At 45.2% G+C, this 27,947-nt stretch overlaps 1 protein-coding gene and 1 long non-coding RNA gene across 4 annotated transcripts in view; one reads left to right on the top strand and one right to left on the bottom strand.

The window, feature by feature from the left end:
- Window positions 1–13,264, bottom strand: part of LOC122495143 — a 40,115-nt gene extending 26,851 nt beyond the window's left edge. The window contains exons 1-2 of one of the 2 annotated variants that reach the window (XR_006300344.1): window positions 12,785–13,264; window positions 5,469–5,629 (exon numbers count right to left, since the gene is read on the bottom strand). This is a non-coding gene — a long non-coding RNA (uncharacterized LOC122495143). Of the gene's footprint in view, window positions 1–5,468; window positions 5,630–12,784 lie in introns of those variants that run through there. The other variant, XR_006300343.1, reaches the window with a different exon arrangement.
- Window positions 13,265–13,441: 177 nt separating this feature from the next.
- SMPD3 (sphingomyelin phosphodiesterase 3) overlaps window positions 13,442–27,947 on the top strand; it is an 84,044-nt gene continuing 69,538 nt past the window's right edge. For both annotated transcript variants that reach the window (XM_043600923.1, XM_043600924.1), the window contains exon 1: window positions 13,442–13,536. The gene's annotated coding sequence lies outside the window, so the exon portion shown is untranslated. The remainder of the gene's footprint in view (window positions 13,537–27,947) is intronic.

The raw sequence follows: 27,947 nt of genomic DNA, 5'->3' as shown, positions 1-27,947 counted from the left end.
AAGATTATCCTCAATTCTCATGAAAAGACACTCCCAATTCTAGGAAAACTTTGTGAAATTTGTCACATCTAGAATGTTCAGCCAATTCAAAGTTGTTTTCCTTACTCCCTCCCATTCTAGCCTTCTGCTACTTCTTGGGTCACCTTCTAAGGTCAGATTCTGGGGTGTGAACTGGAGTGACCCTATCTATTTGTTACCTGTGTCTTGCTGGACTCACATCTGTTGCTGCTCTTAACACAGGTTGACCTGGGCTGGAAACCAGATCTCCTGTGTTTACTTTCTCATCAGAAAAATGTAGCTCCTTCCCTGAATCTATCACCATGTTAACTAATTTCAGTATTTGATAGAAACAGAGAAATGGTGACAGTGATCACCTCTGAGTGATAGGACTAGAAGTGATTTCTATATTCATCATTTTGCTTACCCATATTTTTTTATTTTTAACAATGAGCATGTAATATTTGTGTATAAACAATGAGAAAAATGTAAGAACCAGCAATCTTCTCGCTTAGCTCTTTCTTAATGATTTTACATTCTGAATTTAAGCTCAACATTCAAAGCAGAAAGTCACAGAATGTTTTTCCGAAAGATAAGATACGGGAAATCCAATAATTCCTGAAGGCACTTAGGATGAGCACTGGGTGTTGTATGTAAGTGATGGATCACTAAATTCTACTTCTGAAATCATTATTACACTAGATGTTGACTAACTTGGATTTAAATAAATTAAAAAAAAAAGAATGGGGGGAAAAAAAAAAGAAATCCAGTAATTCCTGCATATTGCCCTTTACCAAACGAAACCAATTTCCGGTTTATCCTTAGGTTTACAAGAACAAATGAAAGATTTTTAAAAGTTTATTTATTTATTTTGAGAGAGAGAAAGAGCATGAGCAGGGGAGGGACACAGAGAAAGAATCCCATGTAGGCTCCACACTGCCAAAGCAGAGCCCAATATAGGGCTTGAACTTATGAACCTAAGAGACTATGGCCTGAGCCAAAATCCAGAGTCGGTTCCTTAAATGATTGAGCCACCCAGGTACTCCTAAATGAAATGGTTTTTAAAATAGGATTATTTATTCAGCGTACTTTACATACAGTTAAGGTTATCTTCCTATGAATCAAAATCACAACAAAACTAGAAAAATTGCTGGTGAGGTAATGGAAGAAGAAATTCAAAGCCATGGTCTTGGGAGATCACATTATTCTCCAAAACAACTTAGTAACCCAAGGAAGTAACACCAGATGTAGATTTTAATTCCCTTTTTACAGACAAGGATTCATTTAATTCTAGTAATTTTTTTAGTGCTTTTATTTATTTTTTTTTTTGAGAGAGAGAGAAAGAGTGTGAGCAGGGGAGGGGCAAAGAGAGGGAGACACTGAATCTGAAGCAGGCTCCAGGCTCCGAGCTATCAGCACAGAGCCCAATGTGGGGCATGAACCCACAGAATGTGCAATCATGACCTGAGCTGAAGTTGGATGTTTAAGCGACTGAGCCACCCAGGCACCCCTAATTCTAGTAATTCACTTAACAAATATTTGAATATTTACTATGCTCCAGGCATACATAGTTCTAGGCACTGGGGATACAACAGGAAACAAAACTAGCAAAAATTCCTACCCTCATGAAGCTTGCCTTCTGGTCAGAGAAGCAGAAGATTCCCATGCAGCAAAACAATCTTTAGCACAGTTTTAATACTGTTTCTACTGTTTTGACTGTTTTATTGCCATTTTACTTAGAGAAAGAGAAATTTCTACCAAGTCCTTATTTACTTGTTTATTTGTTTGTTTGTCTGTTTTTGAGAGAGAGTGCATGCAAGCAGGGGAGGGGCAGAGAGAGAAGAGGACCGCAGATCCAAAACAGGCTCTGTCCTGACAGCAAGAGAACCCAATGCTGGGCTCAAACTCAAACTGTGAGATCATGACCTGAGCCGAAGTTGAGCACTCAAGCAACCGAGTCTCCCGGTATCCCCCTACCAAGTCCTTCCTAAGTGTGGCTAGGTTTACTGTTTCTTGCCATAACTCTGCTAGGAGTGGGACAGACTGCATGCCAGTACCTTTGGAGTCAAAGTAACTAGAAAATTGGTGAGCTACCCAACCATAACCTTCCTACAGTGAATGTCTTAGGATTTAGCGGATACAAAATGGTTCAGATGTTCCCAGAAGAAGCTAAAGTGTCCCCAGGTATGACTGGAGTAGAGAACTGAGCTAAAAGGTTGAGATACCTCAACCTGGGATGTTGGGACTGCCATGGTGGACTACTGGCATAAGCAGAAACAGAAATGGTACTAACTTAGTGAGAAGGAGATTTTTAGCTCCATGTGAGAGAAAACGTTTCAATAGCCAGAGATGTTCCACAGTAGAATGGGCAGTAGGAAGGGCAGTACTCAGGCTCTGACAGTGGATGGCTGGCCCATCTCTCCCACTTACTGGCTGTGTGACCTTGGGCTAGTCTTAGAACCTCTATAGGCCTCAGTTTCCTTGTCTGTAAAATGGGAATTAATTTTTTTCATGTTTATTTATTTTTAACAGAGAGAGACAGACAGATTCAGAGACAGAGCATGAGTGGGGGAAGGGGGAGGGAGGGAGACACAGAATCTGAAACAGGCTCCAGGCTCTGAGCTGTCAGCACAGAGCCGGACGCGGGGCTCGAACTCACAGATTGCGAGATCATGACCTGAGCCAAAGTCGGACGCTCAACCAACTGAGCCACCCAGGTGCCCCTGTAAAATGGGAATTAAAATGGTACCTAGTTCTGGGCACCTGGCTGGCTCAGTCAGTAGAGCATGCAACTCTTGTTTTCAGGGTTATAGGTTCAAGACCCACGTTGGGTGTAGAGATTATGTAAAAACAAAATCTTTAAAAAATATAAAATAAAATAAAATAAAATAAAATAAAATAAAATGGTACCTAGTTCATGGGATTATGGTGAAGATTAATAAGAGAAAGCAAGAGAAGCAGAGCTCACCCGAAGTGGGGTTCATGCTCACCCAATGCGGGGCTCAAACTCATGAACTGTGAGATCATGACCTGACCAAAGTCTGTTGGTTGCTTAACTGAATGAGCCACCCAGGCGCCCCTATTCTATGCTGTTTTTATGGTGGATTTTATTCTATTTGTTTTGATATCAAAATAATATTATATACATTCATATTTGGCAAAATGATTAAAATTTGGTAGCTGTGATGTTAACATCACAAAATCCATGGCTATAGCAGGGATAGAACCTACAACTCCCTACGAGGATTCCTCTCAACAGTGCTTGATGCTACCACATTTTGGATATGACCATGGTCTGAGCCCAGGACATGACCCCTGACTAATCAGGGAATGCCCTAAAGCAAGAGCACCACCACCCACACACACACCCAACAGGGCTGATTTGAAAGGCATCAGGGGTTCAAGACAGAAAGTCCCCAGGGAGGCTATCCTCAATGTCACAAAGATCCCAAGAGCCTACATGTGAACAGAGCAGCAGTGCCAGCCTGAGCCCCACTCTGGGACACCAGAACTGATAGATGCAGATGGCAGCCTGCAAGGCAGGACTCTGGAGGCATAGCCAAGCTGGGCTGGAAAGCCAAGTTATAGTTCAGTGGGATGAAGGGCAGCCTAAAGGTAGCACAGGACAGGACACCAACCCAGTCATAATCCCTCTTGTGATTGGGGCGGGGGTGGGGTGGGGGCGGGGAGGGGGCAGAGATTCAGACAGGATTCTTCTTCCACCCCAGTGAGGACACTCCAAGGGCAGCTGTCCAACCCCAAGAGACTTGCTTTACAGCCCAGCCCTACCTCCTGGCCCTGGCTGTTGGTAACAGTCCAAGGGCAGGAGACAGCAAGCAGCCAATCTACTTACGTGTGCACAGCAGGACCTCTGGCAGCTGCCATCCCCATACCAATTGCCTTAGGGTCAGTGGGCAGCCTTACTGTTGAGCCAAGGTACAGGCCACAAGTTCCTGCCATCATACCCTCCCACTGGCCAGCTTTCCAGGCATGCCTAGGCCTGTCTGAACTCTCGCGGGTAGAGTTCAGGCCTATCTCCCCCAATCCCCTCACACCCACTACAATAATGTCTTGTATGTGTGTGGTGCTTAGTGCTTTCCAATACACTTTTCATATCCTGTATGTACTGATTAGGATTTTTAGTTGTAAGCAAAAGTAACTAACTTTGGCTAATGTGCACAGCAAAGGACATAAATTAAGATAGTGAGTAAGTAGCTCACAAAATTTCCAAGAAGGTAGAAAATCAGGCTTGGAAGCACGCAGTCAGAAACAATGCCCTAGGGGCGCCTGGGTGGCGCAGTCGGTTAAGCGTCCGACTTCAGCCAGGTCGCGATCTCGCGGTCTGTGAGTTCGAGCCCCGCGTCGGGCTCTGGGCTGATGGCTCAGAGCCTGGAGCCTGTTTCCGACTCTGTGTCTCCCTCTCTCTCTGCCCCTCCCCCGTTCATGCTCTGTCTCTCTCTGTCCCAAAAATAAATAAACGTTGAAAAAAAAAAAAAATCCTATTAGAAACAATGCCCTAAACCCCAACTCAACAGTGGTCTAAGAACACATTACTGTGACCACTGAGTCTGGAATGGCAGGATACCATCCCTGCCACCTACACCACAGACACCCTCATACTGGATGCTGCCAGTAAAACTGCTACCACTTAAACTGAGATTGTACCCATCAAATCACTAAAAATAGATGCTGCTCCTTTGCTGTCATTGGCTTCCAATTCAAAATTGGTGAGGTGTAGCAGGAGGAAGGGGGCCTGTCTGACTGGAGGAGCCTGAGTCTCAAGCCAATGTCCACGCCCTAGCTGTAAAGGAAGATGGCTCCACCTCATGAGGCATAGGATTCCTCAAGCTTAGGAAGGAGGCTCAGTTGCTAGGCAACCAAAATGGGTGACAAATGTTCAACTTTGCATTGTACTCAATCATCACACTAACACACGAAGTTGTCAGAATGACTCCTATTTTCCCCATTTTATTTATTTTTTAATGTTTATTTATTTTGGAGAGAAAGAGAGAGAGAGAAAGAGAGAGAGCACGCACACATGGGGGAGGGGCAGATAAAGAAGGAGACACAGAATCTGAAGCAGGCTCCAGGCTCTGAGCTGTCAGCACAGAGCCTGACGTGGGCCTTGAACCCACGAACTGCGAGATCATGACCTAAACTGAAGTTGGACACTTAACCGACTGAGCCACCCAGGCGCCCCTTGTTATCCCCATTTTAGACAGCAGGAGTGTGACCTGAGCAGCTTCTCTACTGATATATGGATATAAAACAGGGAGAAAAGCAAAGTTTTGTTTTCAGGTTTAAAAGATCAACTGCAGAAATGTGTGACCTGGCTGCAGGTCACTTAAAGAAGGTCTCAGAATCTCACCTAATCTTAAACTTCATATGAACCCAGCTGAAGAGGTGGCTGATATACCACTGCAGATTTATGGGTAGGACAGCATCTTGGGTTCTAGGCCTGCTGGACTTACCCGGGCTTGAACATTCTAGTCTGGCCAAATATTTGCAGAGAGGGGCAGCCAAGGTAAAGAGGTTCCATAACATCTGGTATGTGGGCTCTGAGCTTCAGAGGGCAGAACTGGGGCCACACGGGAACCACAGGGATGAGCTGCCACCTCAGTACCTGTAGAACCTGGCAAAAACAAGATATACTTCCCCATGAGGTTGTGAGTCTCCATTGCCAGGGATTTGCCAACAGAGGCTAGAGAGCCATCTACTAGAAATTTCAGTTGAACTAGATGATAAACACAATCTCTTCCAACTCTAAGATGCTATAAGCCTCTGATGTGTGTTAAAAGGGCAGGCATGACCCACAAGTTAGGACAATGGCCCTCCAAGAACCTCCTAGGGACCTAGTGAATTAACCAATGACAAAAAGATAAGAAAAAAAGAAAACAAAAAATGGACACTTTTACTAGACATCAATTATATGCAAAAATACAAAGAAGAATCATTTTACACTTTACATCAGCCAAAACAAAAAGAAATGTCTAATGCTGGAGAGACTGGGATAAAATTGGAATTTGTGCTGGTGACTGGATAAAGTGGGTACCACTTTTTTGGAAATCAACATGGCAAGTAATATCAAAACACCAAAATTATTTTTAATCCTTCAACTCAATAACTGTTCACTTGGGAATTTACCTTAAGGAACAATTTAAAGGGTAAATGCTATTGACTTGGAAGTACTCATTACATCATTATTAATAATAAACAGTAAGCCTTAAATAGGGAAGAGATTAAATATAGTATAGTTTTGATGGAATATTAGGCAATCATTACAGATGGTGTTTATAAAGAATCTTTGTTCCTTGAGGGCAAGTCCTGCATCCTGTTTACTACTAAAGATCCAGCTCTGCCTGAAACACAGAAATAGTTCATTAAATATTTGTTGAACGAATGAGTGAATGAACAACTGAACAAATGAATTCAATCTTAGCAAGAGAAAATGCTTATTACTTGTTATGTTAAAAAAAAAAAGCAGAACTCAAAATTATATCTAAACTATGATTTACAGAATATGAAAGACTATATATACATGTGTCCTACATGTAGAGTGTAATGTGGAACGAATTTTTAAATAAGATGTTTGGGTTACATACTAGGGATGATGTGTTATTCTTATTTATTCAACATGTCTTACTGAGTATCTATTATATATCAGGTGCTGTGCCACATGCTGTGAATACAACAGTAAAAACCAAAACAAAAACAAAAAAACAGACAGTCTCTACCCTAATGGGTAGTTTATGTTAGTAGGTTACTGGAGGTGTGAGAGTGGGAGAGAGATCGAAAATAAACAGATAAGAGAATGTATGTCAGATGGTGATAAATGCTATTGGAGGAAGAAAAAAAAAAAGAAGAATGGGGGATAGAGAGTGTTAGGAGAGGAAAGGCTGTCATTTCATATGGGTGTCCATGAGGATATTTAGGAAAAGAGCCTCCAAGCAAAGGAAACAGCAAGTGCAAGGGCCCTGAGGCCAGAGTGTACTTGGTACACTCAAGGAACCGCAAGGAGATCAATGTGCTGAAACACGGGGTACTAGGAGACAAGGCAGAGATGCTACAGGAGTCAGAGTATGTTTGCTTTCAGTGAGACAAAGAAGCCACTGGGAGTTTGAGCAGAGGTGTGATGTGATTTGACTTACGTTTAGAAAGAATCATTCTTTTTACAAGAATACTTTATGAGAGTTTAAGATAAAAGGAAGTATTTTAAACAAAGAACAGATCATCATAACATTCATGAACTGATTTACAAAATACTTTCTGAGCACCCCCACTATTCTCAGGGTCTGGAATAGCAAAACTACTTCAAGATTACAAAGACATTAACCATAAAAAAATATTTTTAAATAACACTGGGTTTTTTAGTATATGTGCTGCCGAAGCGAGCACAACACTGGGTTTTTTAAAACAAAGATTGTTCATAGCAATGCAGCGATTTTGTCATTTTTCTTTAAAAACTATGAAAAATCATTTTTCTCAATTAACATTTAGATGCAATTTCATATTCTATACCAAGTCCCATAATTGTAAACTGAGCTGCTTCTGGGAAAATCTTTTTTTTTTTTTTATCTTTTAATGTTTATTTATTTTTGAGAGAGAGACACACAGAGTACAAGTGGGGGAGGGGTAGAGAGAAAGGGAGGCACAGAATCTGAAGTAGGCTCCAGTCTCTGAGCTGTCAGTGAAGAGCTCAATGGGGGGCTCCAACCCACGAACTGTGAGATCATGACCCGAGCCAAAGTCGGACGCTTAACTGACTGAGCCATCCAGGTGTCTCTGTTGGGAAAATCTTAAAGTTGGCTGCTTACTTGACTTGTCTTACATAGCTCACATACAGCACTCCTACAGCATCACTCACAACCCAACATTACTGATAGGAGGCCCTTGTGGAAAGTCTGTATGTGCTGGCAAGATTATCTGAAAAACTAATAAAATCCTTGTAATCCTTTTCAAGGATGCAGAAAGGAAAATGGCTGCATTTCAAATTCATGGCATTTCAAAGGCATGAATTAAGCTCTAAACTCTACATTTGAAAAAAAATCAACACAAGTTCTCTAATTTATGTTCTAAACTGAGAAAACAAATCGTTGCTAAGAAATGAAATTTGCAAAATTTTTAAAACACATTTTCTAGTTGATATGCACATACTTAAATCTACAAACTACACCAAAATATAAACTGCAGGAAACACTACATTGAACTTGGTTGATACAACTTCACCATGAAATCTAGAATTGTTTTTCGGTTTCATTAAGTTTATTCCTAGACATCCTGCCTTTTAGGTATGTATAAAACTGATCATGTTGAGACGATACCTCTATGAAAATGTACAAGAAAGTCATGGCTCTTATGAGAGTGAGAGGGCTTCTTCTTAGCTCTCCAACATCTTGATTTCTGTGTCACTCATGTCAGAGGTTTCTGCACCCTATCCCTCCTTCTTACCATCTGTTAACTTCTCACTTACCATATATTTTGACACAGAACTACCAGGATTCCTCTCTCCATCAAAGCAGCCATCTTTATGAGTGACCTGCCAATGACCTACAAAATTGCCTTTCAATGCCTTCCCATGACCTCCTCTGTCCTCTCCAGTCACCCTGCCATTGCCCCTGACCAGAGTTCCTCTACCTCTAATCAGCACTGCCTGCCCTCCCTGCTCTTCCCTCCCACCCATCACATCATTCTTCTTACTATACTAAGAACTCCACCCCTCCACCTCCACCCCTCTGCCCACTCCATCCTGGCTTCACCTCCTTCCTCTTAGTGGCCCAGCACTCCTACCTCTCTTGTCAACATCTCCAACTTCCTTGCTTTCTGGTCTCCTTTGTCCAGCAAAGCCCAGCCCTGGAACAGCCTCACCAATAGCCTTTCCCACACCTATCTCAGCGTTGATAGGATGCTGAAGAAAGCCTCGAACCATACAAATTAGTGCCCCACACACCCATGTCTTTCAACCACAGCAAGCCCTCACTACTGCCCTGTGGTGCGTGTGGGCTGCTATTAGCTTTCCGTCCTCTTTTCCACAGCAGCCATCTTGAACGTTTTCACTCTTTTTCCAAGCTTTCCATTCCATCCAATTCCCTCACACTGAGCAGATATCCTTGCCTCTGACATCACATAAGAAGTAATGGCCACTGGGTATGAACTGCCTCCATTTCCTGATCCCATCTCCCAACCACCTGGTACCCACCGACCTACCAACCTACTTGCATCTCCAACTCTTCCTTCCTTTTTCCCCTCCCATCTTAAATGAAAAGTAGGCCCTCCTCCTGCCTGAGGCTGAGTCTGAACTCTAACAACTTCTACCATCTTGCTGACCTCACTCCATCCTTCCACCCTTCTCTTTCCTTTATCCTCAACTGTGCCTCTATTGGCTTTTCCCCATCAGCATTTTTTTTTTAATTTTTTTTTCAACGTTTATTTATTTTTGGGACAGAGAGAGACAGAGCATGAACGGGGGAGGGGCAGAGAGAGAGGGAGACACAGAATCGGAAACAGGCTCCAGGCTCTGAGCCATCAGCCCAGAGCCTGACGCGGGGCTCGAACTCATGGACCGCGAGATCGTGACCTGGCTGAAGTCGGACGCTTAAGCGACTGCGCCACCCAGGCACCCCTCAAAACCATTTCTAAGAGTTATCTACATTGGTATTTCCCAAAGGATTTTGGTTTTCTCTTTGACTCTCTCTGGTGAAGGATTTTACCATTCCCATGGTTTTGATTATGATGTATGTACTCCTAACTTGTTAACTTATGACTCTTTTTTCCAGATCAGATCTCTCAAGTATGGTAGGCTCTCAGGATCTGTTTTCTTGGTTTGAATTAGTTTTAGGGTAATAGTCCCTCTGGTTATTTCTTCTTTGGACATGAATTCCCAAATATTAAGGCACTTTCCCAAGCCAAACCTACTGGACATCTCACCTGATTGTCTCCCACTCATTTCAAACCCGCTTGCTCCTTTACTATTCCTCACCTCAGAGGAAAGTACCACCATCCGTCCACCAAGTTTTCCAAGGCAGACATCATCCTTAACACACCACTCTCCTCCAGGCCCTCAACTCATCACTCACAAAGTCCTTTGAATATTTACCTCCCTAACACATCTCAGATCTACCCTCTCTTTTCTATCTTCGTAGATGCTGTGCTGGAACACTGCAGCAGCTTCTGACCTACATTCCAGCCTCATCTTCTCCTGGTCATTTTCCACACAGGCCTCAGACTTTTCAGAATGCATGTCTCCCTAAAAATCTTCATCTTTAGAATAAAGTTATATTCCTTAGCCTAGTATACTATGCTCTTCAAAACCCAGCCCTGGTTAATCCAACCCCATGTCTGAGATTCAACATTCTGGTTAATCCCCACAATATTTAATCAGAAGACCTATGGAACTTCACTGAGACCTTTTTTTCCCCTTTAACATGGTAGGAGTCTAGCTCAATGTTCCCCTAAAATCCTTTGTAACTCTAGGTTCCAAGTAGCTAGAATTCCATTCTCTTAGGCTTCTATTTTCTAAAACCACCCCTAAAAAATGGCAAAACAAATATATTGAGCATATACCTGACCAAAATCATACCACTAGTAAGAGAGAGAATGGAAATTTGAACCCAGATTAGCCAGGACACCACCTCCTGCTTGTTTATTCACAGTCAAACCAATTTCTGATAATCCAAGATGAAGAACATTTTATTAAGTGCTTAATATTTGTGAAGTGCTTTACATAAGGCATCTCATTTATCTATTAAAACATTGTCAAATAAGCAAACTGCAGATCTGATAATGTAGTTTGTGCAAGTTTGAATCCCCCCACCTTTACCCTATTAGCTGCTCCCTAAAACCAATAAATACCATTTTACCACTGAAGAAACAGGTCCAGCCCAGGGTCACACATCGAATTGGAGGCAAAGTCAGAATTAGAATCCAGATTTTCTGACTTCACTTGACCATGTGGATGATGCTATTTTAGTCCCTGCTTTCTGGGAGAATCACGGAACCCTGGTTTTCACTATTTGCAACGATTTCCTGAAAAGTAGCCCTACTACTTACGGCTACGCTGACCTCCAGAGTTTCAGCTGTGGCTCTACGCAGCATTCTTTGTTAACCTTCTGTTGATAACTCTGCCAATGCTCTGTTGATGCCCATCCTGTGGCCTAGTCTTCCCCTACCTACTTTTCCAAAAACCTCTGCTCTCACTGCATCCAGAGAACTAGGCACTCTGTGTCAGCACAAATCCTATTTCTTCCCCCTCCTTATAGTTTTCTCATCTTCAGTAATGAGGCCCCATTTGTTTATCCAGCTCCAGCGGCCTTCCCTTATGGTTTGGTCTGGATCAAAGTCCCTCTGCCATGCCTCGTAGAGGTCCTGTTATTTCCTCCCCAAATGCAACCCATTTTACTCATTCCCCCATCCTAGCCTTCCCTCCGTGGATATCATCAACTTAAGGATGACAGCGTTGCTTTTTCTCAGGATCTGTCTCTTGGGTTTGAAACAGGTTCAGGGTAACAGTCCCCCTGGTTATTTCTTTGGCCATGAATTAATTATACCCATATATTCTCCCAAGAATGCTTTAGCTGAAATACACCCAAAAGTCTGGTGGGGTGACATATGAAGCATGTGTGGGATTAATTGGACCATCTGGCCAACACCAGAGCCCTGAGTGGAAAAAGATTCAGGAAAAAAAAAAACTAACTAGCAAGGTGGGACATCACCACCAGGGCCCTATGATGCTGAGCAGAGACTGAAAGAAGGGCAGGCATCTCAGACTGTCATTGCTTCACAACTGACAGGGGCAGAAGATCTTTCCCAGAAAGGGAGTGGGAGGTAGGGAATTTAGGCACAGAAAGAAGGGCAAACAGCTAGAAATAGGGGAACATGAAGAACTGATGACCTTTAGTGGAGAACTGACAAGACTTCCAAGTAATGATCAGCATGAATCTATGAGTCCCTAGTGTCATAGAATTCTAAGGACTCTCAAAGCACTCAGGCAAAATTCCAATCCATTATATGAATGACAAACATTTCCTCATGAGGGTGGCATCCCTCTAGTTGAACGTTTTCAGCAATGGAAAATACACAACCTTAGGAAATTAAGAGCACGGAGGTGTGAGTAAAATTCAATTAGTGTTCAATTCATTTTCAACTCAACAAATATCTCAGAGTACCCACTATGTGTCAGACACTATAGGCACTGGCTTATACCTATGAATAATATAGACATGGCCCCTGTTCTGTGGATCTTATCATGTGGAAGATGGATACATAAGCACACAAATGGAATAGGGGAAGTAGAGGGTGCTGCTCATATGCAAGGTGGAATACCTAATATGGAGCCAGACATCTAGGAAGGCTTCACAGAAGACGCAACGTCTAGGCTGGGGCTTGAAGAGTGTGAGGGGTTAGCTGAGTACAAGGGTGGAGGGAACCACCAGAGTGAGAGAAAACGGGTGGTTAAGACTTCCCAGCCACCAAAAGAAGTTCAGAGTGTCGCAAGAACAAGGTGGAGACCAGATTTAGAAGGGCCCTTAGAGCAATGTTGAGAGGAGTGTGGGCTTAATTCCATAGATAATGAGAAGGAGTAGCGCCCTCTGGCTACTCTGGGGGAAATGTTGCCGTATCAGGGATGGCGTAAGGAAACCAGAATCCTGGATGGGAAGACTGGATAAGACCTTGACGGCTCAAGGGATATGACCAAAGTAAAGCACTCCTCTATAAGTTCGAGACAAAACTAAAGCGATAAAGTTCAGAATGCCACACTCTCAAGCCACAGGTCTCCTCCGTCCTCTCTCACCTTTGCTGGGCAAACCAGAGCGGCTCGACCTCGGTTTGCCCCATCACCGCGGACTGTGGGCAGGGGGACGGCTCCACACCCTTCTTCTCAGGTAGGAAAACTGAGGCCCAGAGTCCCGTGGAGGGTGCCGAGGACAAAAAAAAAAAAAAAAAAAATCGAAACGGCCTCCCAAGAGGCTGCCGGTAGTCACGCACAATCCGAGGGTCCCGCGGCCTGCCCCATTTCTCAGTCAGCCGGCCCCAACCAGCCGCCTTTGCTATGGAAACAGTCCTCCCGCCCTCCTCAGCGCCTCGGTTTCTTCATGCACCCTGGGAAATGCAGTCCACCCCCGGTAACCTGCCCGCGGCATAAGCCCCCTTCGCGTCCTTAAAGGACTACGAGTTCCAGAAGGCAGTACAAAAACTCCGACAGTCTCTAGGGCATGCGGTCTTGACGAAAAGCTAGAGAAACCCGCCGGCTGGGCCGAAGAGAGTGGAGAAGGCACCCCCCATGGGCGGCCTTCTGGGCGTGGCCAGGATCTCCATTGGTTACGGCCGCGCAGGGGAGGCGGAGTCAGCGGAATGAGGCGCGGAGCTGTTCGCCGCTCCAGGTGCTGAGTCCGAGGGAGGCTCCCGACGCGAGAGCCGCGGTCTCCGCCGCCGCCACCGCCGCCGCCGTCACCGCGAGAGCCACCGCGGGAAAGCCGGGGCAGTGAGGAGCGCAGAGGAGCTCGTTGCGCTGCCGAGCGCTGACAGCCCTCCCTCCTCTTTGAGGTCGGTGCTGCTGGATTCTCTTTTGTTTTATTGGGGACGGAATGAACTGAGATGAGGGGGCCTGGGGAGTTGATGGGACCTCTCCTCACCGCCCTCAACACCATCTGTCCCGGAGAGCTGCTGACTGACTCCTTGCGGGCCTCTCTGTGGCCTGTCGCCTGAAGTCGGAGCAGCTTGCGTTAGTTTTTGTTCTATGGTAGAGGGGATTCTCGAGTGTGAGGGGCAAAGGCTGGGGGAACTCCCCCCGTCTCTACTGAGGGGGCGTTGGGGAGCTTGGAGTCTTCCCCCACCCTTGTGCCTGATAACGAGGCTGCTTGGATTATTGAGGATGGGAGGGAGTGTTATGGGATGAAAGGTTCAGAGGCAGGGGGACCCTTCCCCATAACACCTGTACTGCTTGAGGTTACAAAGGGGGTCTGGATGTGATGGATGACACCGGGAAACTGCTCCTCCTCTGCTCAGACCCTCCTGGGCTTATTGAGGAGGGGCTGTTTGCGATGTCAGCAAGATCCTTTCCGTGCCCACCCCTCTCCCGAAGCCTAGGTTTTTGTGAAGAGGAGAAACGGGATGGAGATGGAGACGGGACTCTTCCCCCTCCCACTTGGACCCGCCTCGGTTATTGGGGGAGGGGAGTGGGACGTGAGGAACTAGAGCCGGGGAGACCCTTCCCCACAGTACTTGAAGTCGCTGGCACAGGAAGGCACTGACGGATTCTTGGGGTCCCCCATGCTCGGGGCCCCGCGCCTAAGGTCTGAGTGGCCTGGGTGTGGATGTGCGGTGGGGGAAAGTAAGAAGGGTGCAGGGAATCCACCCGACCTCCCCCTACTTGAACCTCACCTCTCAGGCCCTCTCTACCTGGATCCAGGTCAGGGGCCCAAGTCGAGAAGACCCTCCCTGTCCCGCTCAGTCCCGCCCCGCCCGGCGACCCGGCTCCTGCACCGCGGCAGGGAGCCAGACGCGGATGGGCACGTGCGGGGCGGAACGGGGCGGGTCCCCTCTCTAGCCCTACGAAGCTCCAGGCAGACGCCCCCTGAGCCTCCAGACCTTTGGGACTGCTCGGCTCCACGCGGGGCGCGCCCCAGATCCGGCTACCGAAACCTGCTTCCAGGGCGCGCGGCGGCAGCTTCGCGAACAGGGCTTTTGCGCTCGGCCCAGGCATCCTCATTAGGACAAAGCGGCGGTCTCCGCACTGGCGGGCCTGCGCCACCCGCTGGGCTGGGGGCGCGGCTAAGGGAGGGGGGGCTCCGGGCGCGGCGCGGAGAGCTTCCGCGGAATCACGCCGGGAGCCGGGCGGGAGACAAAGCGCGCTAGCTTCTCTCGGGCCTGCGCGAGCCGGCATGGAAAATCCCGAGGGAGGAGGCGGCTGCGCCCTGGCTCGGTACCATGCCCTGCACCCTTCTTTCCCGCACATCACCCCCTAACGCTGGCCGGGCACCCCAGGTTGCAGTATGTGCAGTGGTAACCAGGGTTCCTCCTGGGGGACATTCAAGATCTGTGGCCACGAGGACGCACGCGGACAGGCAGGGGGCTCCGCCTGGAGGGTAGGGTCCCAGGATTCAGGAGATATAGATGGACCGGGGTCTGGAGAGGCATCCTGACTCGATCTCGCTATGCTCCATCAACCATGTTAGGTCAGGTTTGATTCTCGGGTTCGAGTGTATGTGTCACCGTGTGTTTGCATGGGTGATGATGTGGGTCAGAGTGTGAATATTAACGTGTATGACTGTGTGAATGTGCCAGTGTGTGCTCCAATGTTCATGTGTGTGTCATGATGAGCTTGTGAATCTGTCTGTGTGTGCTTGTGGGAGGAGGAACCACTCTCTGCTGACCTTAGATGTTGGGGGTGTGGGCAGGTTGGTTGTCTCTTCCACTCTAAAGCCACAGTAATAATTTAGGGTTCCAGTGCGTGCCCTCAGGGTGAAGGTAGCTTCAGGCTGCCTTGGGCCTAAACTGCATGCTTGGGTGTGGCCTAGAAGATAGGACATCACAAGTATGTGGAGCCCTCGTCAGCCTTTCTGGGGTCTCAGATCAGACCCTAACATCTCCACCATTGCCCTGCCCTTCCCATCCCTCAGAAATCTTATCCTGCTGCAAGGGGTTGCCCTGAGGCCCAGAATTCCACCCCACCTCTCCACGTGAGCTTCCAAGTGGGGCTTGGGGGGCTCATCAGCATAGTCTTTTATGATTTTGGGGTGCAAGATATTGTGGCAAGGAAATTTCCTCAATTTGGCCTCCATGCCTGGAAGGTCTATAGGTCTGGGGTTGCCAGTCAGTGGCAGGTGGCCTCTCAGTAATACCAGGTATACTCACAGAGAGGGTATGAGTGTGGCACACAGATACCACTATGAGTGGACACCCCTAGAGGATGACAGCCCTCCCAGACCTGCCCATTCCCAGTGAGTGACCTCAGTTTCATAGTACTTTACAGCAAAGGTGTTGTGTGGCTTTGAGACAATACCCACCAGAGACCCCCTTCCCATAGGATGAGGGGCTAGACCGTTTTGAGTGCAACCACAGAAAGACCCATTATTAGACAGTGGAGCCACCATCCAGCCCAGCCCTGCCTGATCCAGTCTGAAGTATCCACTGCCAGTATCCACAGCGACCTCTACTGGGAAAAGTAGTAAATTTGTAACTAACACTCTCCCTGAGTGTGGAGGTTCAGGGTGGGTGTGGGCACTGTTAGGTAAAAATCACAAACCCTTCCATATGGGGCTCCCTGTCAGCCTTTCGAGTCCTAAGTTGATATTCTTAATGGAAGTGACTTCAAGCTAATCCAAGCAGTGAAATTGCCACTGTCCTTGCCCATACAGAAGTATTTGAAGAGGGCCAAAAGGCCTTTGTCCAAGTTTCCATCCAATTGGGGATGGACATCAAATCCATTTGTGAGGAAAATGCATGGAAAACACTTATCAAGTTCAGGGAGTTTTAAGCATCTTTCTTATCTCTTCCTCTCCTACTATGATTCCCACCCTCCCCTTCTTATTCCACTTTCTCCTCCTCTCTTCCTCATTATTAGCCAATAACATATTTTTGTTTATTTTTCTAATGTTTATTTTTGAGAGAGTGGGGGTGGGGGAGGGTCAGAGAGAGAGGGAGACACAGAATCTGAAGCAGGCTCCAGACTTCGAGCTGTCAGCCCAGAGCCTGGTGTGGGTCTTGAACACATGAGCTGTGAGATCATGACCAAGCCAAAGTTGGATGCTTAACTGACTGAGCCACCCAGGTGCCCCGCCAATAATGTATTTTGAAAGATAAGCCTTCTTTTACCTTGTTGAAAATATGGCCCAGAAAATGCAGAAATCAGAAGGCTATTACTAAGTACAAAGAACTGGCAAACACTGGCTCTCCTAGATCTAATGGGAGTAGGGGAGATGGATGAAATATGCTCTGTCTTAAATGCTTACCTGGTGACATGTGTCTCTTCTCCCAGAATTGCTCTGAAGAGATTTCACACAGCCACAAAATCTTTAGAGCTCCTTAAAGGAAAGGAGGTATTTAAATACCTAGTATTGTTCTTACTTTGGCATCCATGTGATTTGCATTGAACTACATGACTCAGTATCATAAAGTAAAAATAGGACTTAATCTCTTCATTGCCTGTTCAGAAGGTGACTGCATATGTGTGTTGCATTCTGCATGAAAGAGTGAAAAGCTAAATTATCTCATAAATTGAACCACCTGCTTATTCTGATTAGAGAATGGCACTTAACATCACCTACAGACAGTAGCATTATTTTATGTTTCTTTTAATTCATACCTGAATCTCTTTGTCTTGTAAAACCTTTCTTCATGCTCATACATTATTACTTTCACTTGAAGTTAATCAAGAATGTTTAATCCTTGTACAAAAGCCAAACAAATTAAATATCAGCAGATACAGGAAGATGTGGGTGGTGTTTCTGTTCTTGGGCTCAAAAAAATTATTGGAGTTCACAGGAGAGTAGTAAAGGGGCTGAAGAGTTAGTAAATCTTATGGGTGTAGTTAACAGGTTCATGAAGAGGAGAAGCTCCTCAAAATTTTTCTAGGAGTGCTGGTCGTGTTGAAGAATCTGAGGATGCAAGCAAATAGTATGCATGCTGTGAGTGAGAATGAACGAGTGGGATTCCTAAATCCAAGTATTAATACAGCCTTTGTGGGAAAAATCCACTAAATCCCTCCTGTTCTCTCAGGTTGCCAGTAGCCAAGAAGGAGTGGAGCTGTCCAAGGTTCTGGAACTCTGGCCTCAACCCCACTAGTGGAGAAGGCAGGATTCAGGGCAGGGAATAGAAGGAAGCTCTGAGGACCAAGGCTTCTGTAAGGATTTCCCCAAAGCTCATCACAGAAAGAAATAGGAGGAAACAGAGCTGTAGAGGCTTTTATTGTATCTTCAAACGAACCCATTGGCAAACCCTATTTAAAGAATTACAAGCTGGGGCACCTGGGTGGAGCAGTCGGTTAAGCGTCCGACTTCAGCCAGGTCACGATCTCGCGGTCCGTGAGTTCGAGCCCCGCGTCGGGCTCTGGGCTGATGGCTCAGAGCCTGGAGCCTGTTTCCGATTCTGTGTCTCCCTCTCTCTCTGCCCCTCCCCCATTCATGCTCTGTCTCTCTCTGTCCCAAAAATAAATAAACGTTGAAAAAAAAAATTTAAAAATAAATAAATAAATAAATAAAATAAAGAATTACAAGCTAATAATACGAAACAACATTTCTGAGTCAGGCTTTTCAAATGTATTTAATCTTCACAGTCCTATGAGGTAGGTGGTGGTGGTGTTTCCACTTTCAAGAAGAGGAAATGAAGCTTTGGGAGGAAAGGGCCTTGCCCATGATTACACAGATCAGAAGGAATAGGGTTTAGATTCCAAACTGGATCTCTTAAACTCCAGAGTCTCCTCTTACCATTATTTTTTCCTACTGCTATCGTAGAAGCAAAATTGAAGTTTCGGACTGTCCTATATGAGATTCTAACCAACTTTTAGAGGAAAGGATTGGGGACCAACAAAGATTCAGACATAAGCCACAAAAAGTCCTTTCAAATGTATCAAGGATATTACCGCAATACTTTACATATTATCCTGACAAAAGGCTTGTTGCCTGTACTTGGTTATAGGTAAAGAAGGAGAAAAAGGAGTACAATGACCCTGATGGCCAGTGTCCCAGGGTTTTCTTTCCAGAGTGGAACAATTTCACAAGAAGCCAAGCTTGGATGGCAGCAAAATCTATTTTTCATAATCTGCAAGAATGGGGGTGGGGAATGAGGAGGCTGTTATTATTTCACAGAGTACACGTAGAGCCAAACAAATAGGGCTTATATTTATTTGCTGGTGTCCTGTTCCAATGCTGAGGACACTTGGATATTGTTAAGAGGCTCCTTCTCCCTATTCCCACTCTCAGATTTTTACAGCAAGGTCTTTAACACCAAAATAAAAGTTTTCATTGTTGTGAGCCTCAGCTAATCCCAGGGAAGTGCCACATTCCTGCCCTTGTGTCATCATAACCAGTGTTCTGCCTTCATATGTGGCTGCACGACTCCTGCAGGTTGGCAAGTTTGGGGTGTGATAGGCTTCAGGCCACACATCCTCTGGTCCTCCCAGGGTGGCAGTGCCAACTGCCCCAATCTTGCCACACACACAAGTGACCTGGGCCTGAGAACTCCCCATTCAGTGGCTGTTAGTTTAGGTGTCTAAACAGAGTAGAGAGCAAGAGATTTGCTTTTTCTCCTCTCTTGACCTCAGTCTGCACAATGCATAGAAAGGGGGCCTCACCTTTTAAGAAAACGCCTCACATCAGGCTAGGTCTCCTGTCCATTTTGAGTCTTTCTTTCCCCTTCTAGGTTCGGGCTTTGCAGGACTCTGATGCATGCAGCAAATCTGCTATTGCTTTTCCCGAGTGCACTCGGAGGCCAAGGACCCGGCTCCCATCCGGGTCTGTTCTGACTCATATGACTGCAGACAGATTTGATTGTTTTCTTATTTAGAGTCATTAATTAACTCTCCTCAGCATCAGAACAGCATGTATTAAGAGGGGAGCCGTTCGTGGGGGTCTCTAGGAAGCCATGCCTACAGCTGAGTACTGTCTCCTTTTCTAACAGGATCAGGAAATGGTTTTTAATTCTGGCTGTAACCCTTCAGTAAGCTTAGATTGTCAAGATTTTATGCCAATATGAGAAAGGAAATAAAATTGTAATTAATTGCTAAGGCTGCTATAGTTATTCTGGCAAAAACTGGGAAACTCCAGGGTCACTGAAAGAACAGAACTTTCATTCATTCAATATTTCCTGGGCCTGCAATGTGCCAGGCACAGAGCTCTGCATAGTGAACACAATCCAACGTGGGATAAGCCCTGTCATATCGGAATCTTAAATGGAAAGTGGAAACAGATGCAGAAACGCTGACAAGGGTGTGTGCTGTAAGCAGAGTCTCTAGAGGGGCACCTGGGTGGCTCAGTCAGTTAAGCGCCCACCTTCGGCTCAGGTCATTTCACAGTTTGTGGGTTCGAACCCCACATCGGGCTCTGTGTTGACAGAGCCTGGAGCCTGCCTCAGATTCTGTGTCTCCCACTCTCTCTGCCCCTCCCTCACTCACGCACTCTCAAAAATAAACATTAAAAAATTTTAAGAGTTTTTAGAAATGGAAAGAACCTTAATAATCATAAACCATCATCTCTTTTTTAACATAAGGAAAGAGGCTGAGGGAAATTGAGTGTTGCCACTAGCCACACACAGCCCTGGTTAGTGGCAAAGAGGGGGATTAGAACCCAGGTTTTATTAATTCCTAAAATTTCTTCTCTCCACTGTACTCAACTGCTGCTCTGCTCACCAAATTATCCAAAGGGCATGTTTCCATTAACAGAGACTTTTTAGATCTAATCTTAATGCAAAACTTAAGTTGAAAGAGAAACAATAGATTAAATGGGAAAAGAAGAATGCCCACTTATATCCGTGTTGTACAATATAGTAGCCACGTGCTATTGAGCACTTGAAATGTGGCTAGTCCAAATTGAGGCACCAGATTTTGAAAAATTAGTATGAAAAATATATATAAAATAGCTCACTAATAATGTTAATAGTATAAGTTGAAATATTATTTTGGATATATTGAGTTAAATAAAATATATTAAAATTAACTTCACTTGTTTCTCCTTTTAATGTGTCTACTAGAAAATTAATAATTATATACATGTCTTGCATTTGTAACTCATTTCTACTGCATAACACTTCTCTAGAGTGCTTCCATTTAGGAGAAAATGTTCTTCACAAACTAAGGCATTTAGCAAAGTAGGTTTTGTAATCAGTCAGCCAGAGATGAATACTAGCTTTACCACTTAAGCTGTGTGACCTTGGACAAGTTGATTAATCTCTATGCTTCCATTTCCTCACCTGTAAAATGATGATGATAATAGAACCTACCTCCTTGGTTGAGTCAAATCACTTAGAACAGTGGCTGGTACATAGTGAGTACTCAATATTAGCTATCAGAGGAGACTTCAGTATTAGCTATCAGAGGAGTACTCAATATTATTATCAGAGGAGACTTCTAGAATCTTACAAGATAGGGGCAACAAGAAGGAGAACAAGCAGACAATTTTCAAATACATGAAGGAAAGGGTTTACTACTACTTAAAAGATGATTGAAAATGCATGCTCAGTACAAGCTCATGAACTACCTTGATGTGGCCCCAATTTTCTGACAGAAAATGAAACTGAGGAAAGACTTCAAGCCACTTACATAAGTACACAATGGGTAAACACATTAGCTAACTGCATTATGCACAGGTCCTGACCTCTGCTAACAAGTTGAGGAAGAGAATGATTAGTGTGTACTGATAACAGAGGACCCAAGAACTCTGAGTCTCTTGGATTCCAAGATTCCTCAGAGAAATGTAAGCCTTATGCTCTAGGAGAAAGATCCTGGACAAGAGTCAGACCTATGTGAGGTCAAAGCCATTCTGCCATCCATTGGTCTTGATCAAGACACTGTCAATCTCCTCCTCTGTAAAATGGAGATAGTACCACCACTCTTGCAGGCTGTGGTGAGGACTAAATTAGATAGTGCAAATAAAACATCTCATACATAGTAGGTACTCAAAAGATGGTAGCTTTGATGAAAAGAAATTTCAAATGTTAATAGAGAACTTGTGGTTGTTTAATAGAGAATTTTCCATTCGGAATCTCCATGGTCTTTTCTCCAATTTTTTTTATGTTTGTATTTCTAACTTATAGAATTTCTTTCTAGACATATAAAAACATGTGCTGTTGATATTATTTTATATTTTCACTCTTTTCTACAGTTTCACTGCTGCATTCTGCATCTTTGCTTTGTCTCTGAAAAAGGTTGAAAGGACAGTTTCATCTGATTGTGTCTACACCAAAATGTAGGGTCTCAGTAACTTTGGGCATATTACACAGTCTGTCAGGTTCTTCTCTCTCTCCCATTAACATACATGAGCTTTCTTTTCTGAGATGATAAATTAAGAACCAAAATGGGCATTGTTCTCCATCATATTTATCCTAAAGTTCTGACATTCTGACCTTAGTGGTTAGAGCACTTTACATGCAGCTTTGCTTTAAAAAATAGATGGGACATCAATCTAGAAACCGTAGCCCCAGAAGAATCATGTTCTCCTGGCTCTTACAGCAGGTGATAGGTCCATTCACTGCATAGCTCTGAGGGAGCACATTGCTGCTGTCCTTAAATATCTAGTTCTCTTCCAAAAGTTTGCTTTCTGGACCAAAGAAATATAGGTTAAGCTCAGTGAAGACTTATGTTAACAAAGCATGTAGAACTCTAGAGAAAATACTGACTAGTCACACAGAAATTGTGGGGAATCCCTAGAAATATTTTGGCAGGAGAGCAACATGGTCAGATGTCTGGGGTCAAAGTGTGGTGGGTGTGGGTACCTAATTGGCTCAGTCGGTTAGGCATCCGACTCTTGATTTTGGCTCAGGTCATGATCTACAGTCATGGGCTCAAACCAGATGTCGGTATCCATGCTGAGCATGGAGCCTGTTTAAGATTCTCTTTCCCTCTTTCTCTGCCCCTCTTCCCTGCTCACGCTCACTCACTCCCTCTCTCTCTCTCAAAATAAACATTGAAAAAAAAAGTGTGGTGGGTGTATTGAGGTGGGGAAGAGCCTGGAGGGCAGGTTCACCCCTGATTTTGTTGAGACACCCATGACTTCCAGGGACCTAAGTACCATTACTAAGTTCTCCTGGGATAGGGTCTGATCTTGAAATGGATTTTTCCCATCCATTCACTCTTGTTCACTCAATGAATGCTGAATGCTGCATTTTGAAAATGCAGCTCTGGAAGAACTTAGGGTCTGGATGGGGAGAAGGGAGATGCCCATATGTAGAGTGAACGAAGGAACAAAGGCTGAAGTAAACACAAGAGGCTTGACTACGGTGCATTGGCTATGGCAGTTGGCTCAAGCTGTAGATCCCAGCCCTCCGACCTGAATCTGAATCTCAGCTTCACAACCAATATGTGAGCAAGCACTTGAGCAAGTGCTTTAACCTTTCTGAGCCTCATTTTTCCCATCTGGAGCAATAAAACATACTTTCCTGGGCTGTTATGGCTATTACATGACAACATATATGAAATTTCTTAGGGTAATACTAGCCTTTCTTAATGGAGTGCTTACAGTACATCAGGCATTGTGCTTAGCAACTTATATGCATAAAAGCTACCATTATTATTCCTATTTTATGGCTGAGGAAAGCAATGTTCACATACTTCAAGTAACTTACCCAAGGTCCCAGAAGCAGTAGGAGTGGGACGAGCATCCCAACCCAGGAAATTTGACTGCAAAATCTTCTCTTAACCATTGTGATCATTGCCTCCCTGGTTCAAGGTCAGCAGGAACCCAGTAACTTATTGTGAAAGAGGGCAAAATGATTTGTTGATCAACTTGCATAGAGGTCTTCTGCTTGGTCTTCAGGAGTGGGTACAATATGGAGAGGCTCTGAGGAGTGTGTATGGTACAGAGGGAAGACAGGGAAAAGCTGTGATCCAATGAACAGGGCTGGGAATGCCAATGATGTGTTCTGGAAGTCCTGAAATGGAGAAGAGGTTTTCAGTAGGAAACAGATGTTTAGAAAGAAGAGTTTGAAAAGTCTTGGATATCAGGCTAACAAGTGTTAGAAAAACAAAAAAGTTCACAGGAAAAAGATGGGATATGAAATCTCAAAGCACCAGTTTGAAGTATCTCATTGGATTTGGGCATATTGTTGCAGTGAGGAGCAGGCTCACCAGGCATGCCCAAAGCCAAAGTTTGTGGAGAGTGTGGCCAGACCACAGTCTAGCATTCCTACCAGTGCTCTTTGCTATCTAATGTGCATAGCCTTTTCTTTCATTTGGTCTTCACAAAAGCCCTAGGCAAGAGCCAGGTGGGAGGTCTGCTACCAGCATTGCTGACTGTATCAAGTGGCAGGCAGCATGGGCTGCCAGGAAACGCAGATGCCAAGCACAGCTGCAGTGCTCAAACCCAGGCAAAAAGCTTAGGAGGACTTTTTCTGTGGGGGAGGAGGCAGATGCCTTGCCCACAGGACTCAGTCCTTTTCTCTGTGCTCCAGGAAGCAGGCAGTGTCATCCTCTGGTCCATGATTTCCCAGTGACACCCCTGAGTGGTGGTGAGGGCCTGAGTGAGGGTCATTGCAAACAAACTCCATGCAGCATCTGTCAGCCAGTGGCCCCCTCCCGTGCAGAGAGCTTGTTTTACAAAAGGAGATTTTTCTGAATTTGCCATCTTGAATTCATTGTGTTCATTTCTCTGCAAACTACAGGGACCAGAAACCAAACCTATTCTCCTTAGGGGGGTTAGAAGAAAAATCTATCTTTTCTAATGGCTGCAGTCACTGCTGACCACCAGATTTCTCTCCATGGCTACAATTTGAATAACAGTGGAAAACAAAGGCGGGAAAGGAGAGGGGCACAGATGGGGCACTTCTTCCAAGAGGCACCTGCGGTTCTGTGAAGGATGTGAAGCAATGGGGAGGGAACTTGCACAGCTTTGAGAGAACCCCTTGATGAGTAAAGGAGGAGTTCTGATGTGCAAGATGATAGAAGATGAAAGAGATCATGGTGCTTACTATGTTTTCTCTAGAAAGTCATGGTAGGATTCCAGGTGCCCTCCACAGTTCTGGAAGGATAAATAAACTGGTGGGCAAGGCCACAGAAATTTTGACAAGTTATCCAGGAATAAGTCCCTAGGGATTTTAAACATATTGCTAATGAGAAATGACACACACTTGGTAATAGAATGTCAAGGATTCCTCTGGCCATTGACCCCATAATGATTAATGTGTGTCAGACACTGAATACAACAGGGTGGAATGGTGACTTCTGAAGGATAAAATCCAACTGGAAAATCAAAATAATAATACAAAAGGTATAGATGTTTAGAATGGTTGGGCATCAGGAAGTACAGCTGATGTTACTGCAGAATAACTTTACCAGCCAAGTCCCTTTTACCTCATCATTCTGACCCCGAGGGTCAATTCTTAGATGTTCCTGTGATCAGCCCCCAACTCAGGGCCTAGCACACAGTAGGTGCTCAGCAAGTGTTCACAGCTTGCTCACGCATTTAACACTACTGTGTGCTAAGCCCTGTGGCCAGGCAATGGAGAGATGGAAGTGAATGAAACACAGTGCCTGTCCATAGGGGGTTAGTCAATTCCAAAATAGAACAAGGAATACACTGTAGGAAATGTGCAAATGAACATGGTTACCTCATGATGTTACCTTTTAGGTGCTTCCTCACACCTCTGGAATAATGTAGCCCAGCAGGTGAGCCAAATTGGGATCTTCTACAGGCAACCTTATCTCACATCACACCTGAACAGGTCCAGCTGTGGAAGCTGAGATAGCAGCATGAAAGTGAAGGAGGCAGAGGCTGGTATATTGCAGAAACGTGTTGGGTGCACTCACTGAAGATGTTTTTCCTTTACATGCTTTGTTTGAAAGACTTGCTCTTGAGACGCTTTGCCTGCAATTAGAGCATGCTGCCACAAGGAGCACCATGAAGCACCATGAAGTGTGGTCCAAGTAGACACACCCTCCACAGGCGTGGCATGCTGAGCAAAATAGCTTTCCAGTTGTTAACCTTCAGTTGAACATAATTTTTTTTTTTAATTTTTTTTTTTCAACGTTTATTTATTTTTGGGACAGAGAGAGACAGAGCATGAGCGGGGGAGGGGCAGAGAGAGAGGGAGACACAGAATCGGAAACAGGCTCCAGGCTCGGAGCCATCAGCCCAGAGCCTGACGCGGGGCTTGAACTCCCGGACCGCGAGATCGTGACCTGGCTGAAGTCGGACGCTTAACCGACTGCGCCACCCAGGCGCCCCGAACATAATTTTAAATTAATTGATCAAAAAAGAATTGCACATTTAATTGGACCAAAGCACTGTAACCTATGTATATACAGTGAGTGGAATTATGAATTCATCAACATTCATTTAACAAAATTCATGTATGTCTACTGTATACAAAGAGTGGCACAAAGTCCCTGCCCTTAGGTACTGCCTCCTACAAGGAGAACAAACACAGACAGATAATTATAGTGCAGCAAAGTAAGTGGTGCAATGGGGGGATGAGCAGAGAGCACTAAAGGCACAGAGAAGGAGTGACCAACTCTCATGGGGGACGAGGGGGAGTAACACACACACACTCTCTCTCTCTCTCTCTCTCTCTCTCTCTCTCATGGCCCAGATGTTAACATCTAAGTCACAGGGTTTTACACCAACACATATAGAAAGGAAAAAGCAAATAGGTTGAAATATTGGGACACTGAAAGGAGTTGGGATTGGCCTGTTGAGTGATTTTGGATGTATCTATCTCTGGACCTCAGTTCCCTCATCAGGTACTCCAAGGATGTGGTAGTGGCCATCCTGACCATGTGGGCCTGGAACAACATGGAGATTAGAGGGATGAGCTTGATCTTGTTGGCCAAGGCCTGGACTTGTCCCAGTCTCGAGGCCTCCTTGGAACCTGCTTGTCTGGACCCTCTTTTAAAAAATATTTGTTAATGTTTATTTATTTTTGAGAGAGAGAGAGAGAGAGAGAGCAAGTGGGGGATGAGTAGAGAGAGAAGAAGACACAGAATCTGAAGCAGGCTCCAGGCTCCATGCTGTCAGCACAGAGCCCAACATGGGGCTCAAACCCATGAACTGTGAGATCATGACCTGAGCCAAAGTCGGATGCTTAACCAACTGAGCCACCCACGCACCCCTGTCTGGACCTTTTTAATTCTGGCTGAAATATTCCAAGGGATTCCAGAGGATCAGCTGAGATGCTGGGCATAGAGGAACTTGTCATTTGTGAGGGCTTTTGGTATCCAAACAAATGGTCTAGCTCTTCTAAATCGCTACTTGGTTTTGCCACCAATCCCAGAAGCCAGGCCGGCCCCCTCAAAACTCTACACTGCATGTGCTACCCTGCTCCCTTCTTACCAGCAGGTCTGAGGCCTGCTTTGGAAAGCCTTGGCCTGGTCAGGGGAGGGTCACTGCTGGCAGACCAGGCCCACCCCTGCCTCCAGGCCCTTGAGAAGACAAAGCCCTGTGGCAACCATTTCTCAACATACTTGCATACCAAATCATCACGTTGGACACCTTCAACTAACATGTTGTATGTCAATAAGATCTCAATAAAGCTGGGGGAGAAAAAAAGAAAAGAAAAGCTTTACTCAGCCTGTGTCTCCCTCTGGAGACCTTCTTCAGCTCTGGCAGGCTGTCCTCCCCAGCCAGTCCCACCTTGCCGTTCCTGGGGACCCAACTCACTCTTGTCTGTGGGTGTGGCAGTGCCCTTCCCAGAACTGGGACCTCTGTGTTGGGAATACAGAGGAGCAGCTATCTTGCATCAATTTTAAAAATGCCAGAGTGTTTAAAAAAAATTTTTTTAACATTTATTTATTTTTGAGACAGAGAGAGACAGAGCATGAATGGGGGAGGGGCAGAGAGAGAGGGAGACACAGAATCGGAAGCAGGCTCCAGGCTCTGAGCCATCAGCCCAGAGCCTGATGCGGGGCTCGAACTCACGGACCGCGAGATCGTGACCTGAGCTGAAGTCGGACTCTTAACCGACTGAGCCACCCAGGTGCCCCCAGAGTGTTTCATTTAAGCAAGTCATTTAAAGCTTTTAATTGCTCCATAGAGAGAATTTTAGTATACAATACTTTACAGCAATACCTGGTTAAGAGAGTAGACAAATGGAGGCACTGAAAAAGCCCTCACTGAAATTCCTTTTACAAGTCTTAAAAAGCATTTTTTCAAATAATTCATGCGCCCAGGAAATGTCATGCAGAAGACTGACAGGCTCTGAACCACCTCTCTAGGCCAGAGCCAAGACCCAGCCAGCTCAGGTCTCCCCACTCTCCCTCTCCTCCTTCAGCCCTGCGCCCCTCTCTCTGCAGAGAGCTCATCATTGCCAGCTGG

This window comes from Prionailurus bengalensis, chromosome E2, assembly GCF_016509475.1.
Source record: "Prionailurus bengalensis isolate Pbe53 chromosome E2, Fcat_Pben_1.1_paternal_pri, whole genome shotgun sequence".
NCBI classification, from domain to species: Eukaryota; Metazoa; Chordata; class Mammalia; order Carnivora; family Felidae; genus Prionailurus; species Prionailurus bengalensis.
Note: the sequence above shows the minus strand (reverse complement) of the source record. Positions and strands in the feature narration are given on the sequence as shown.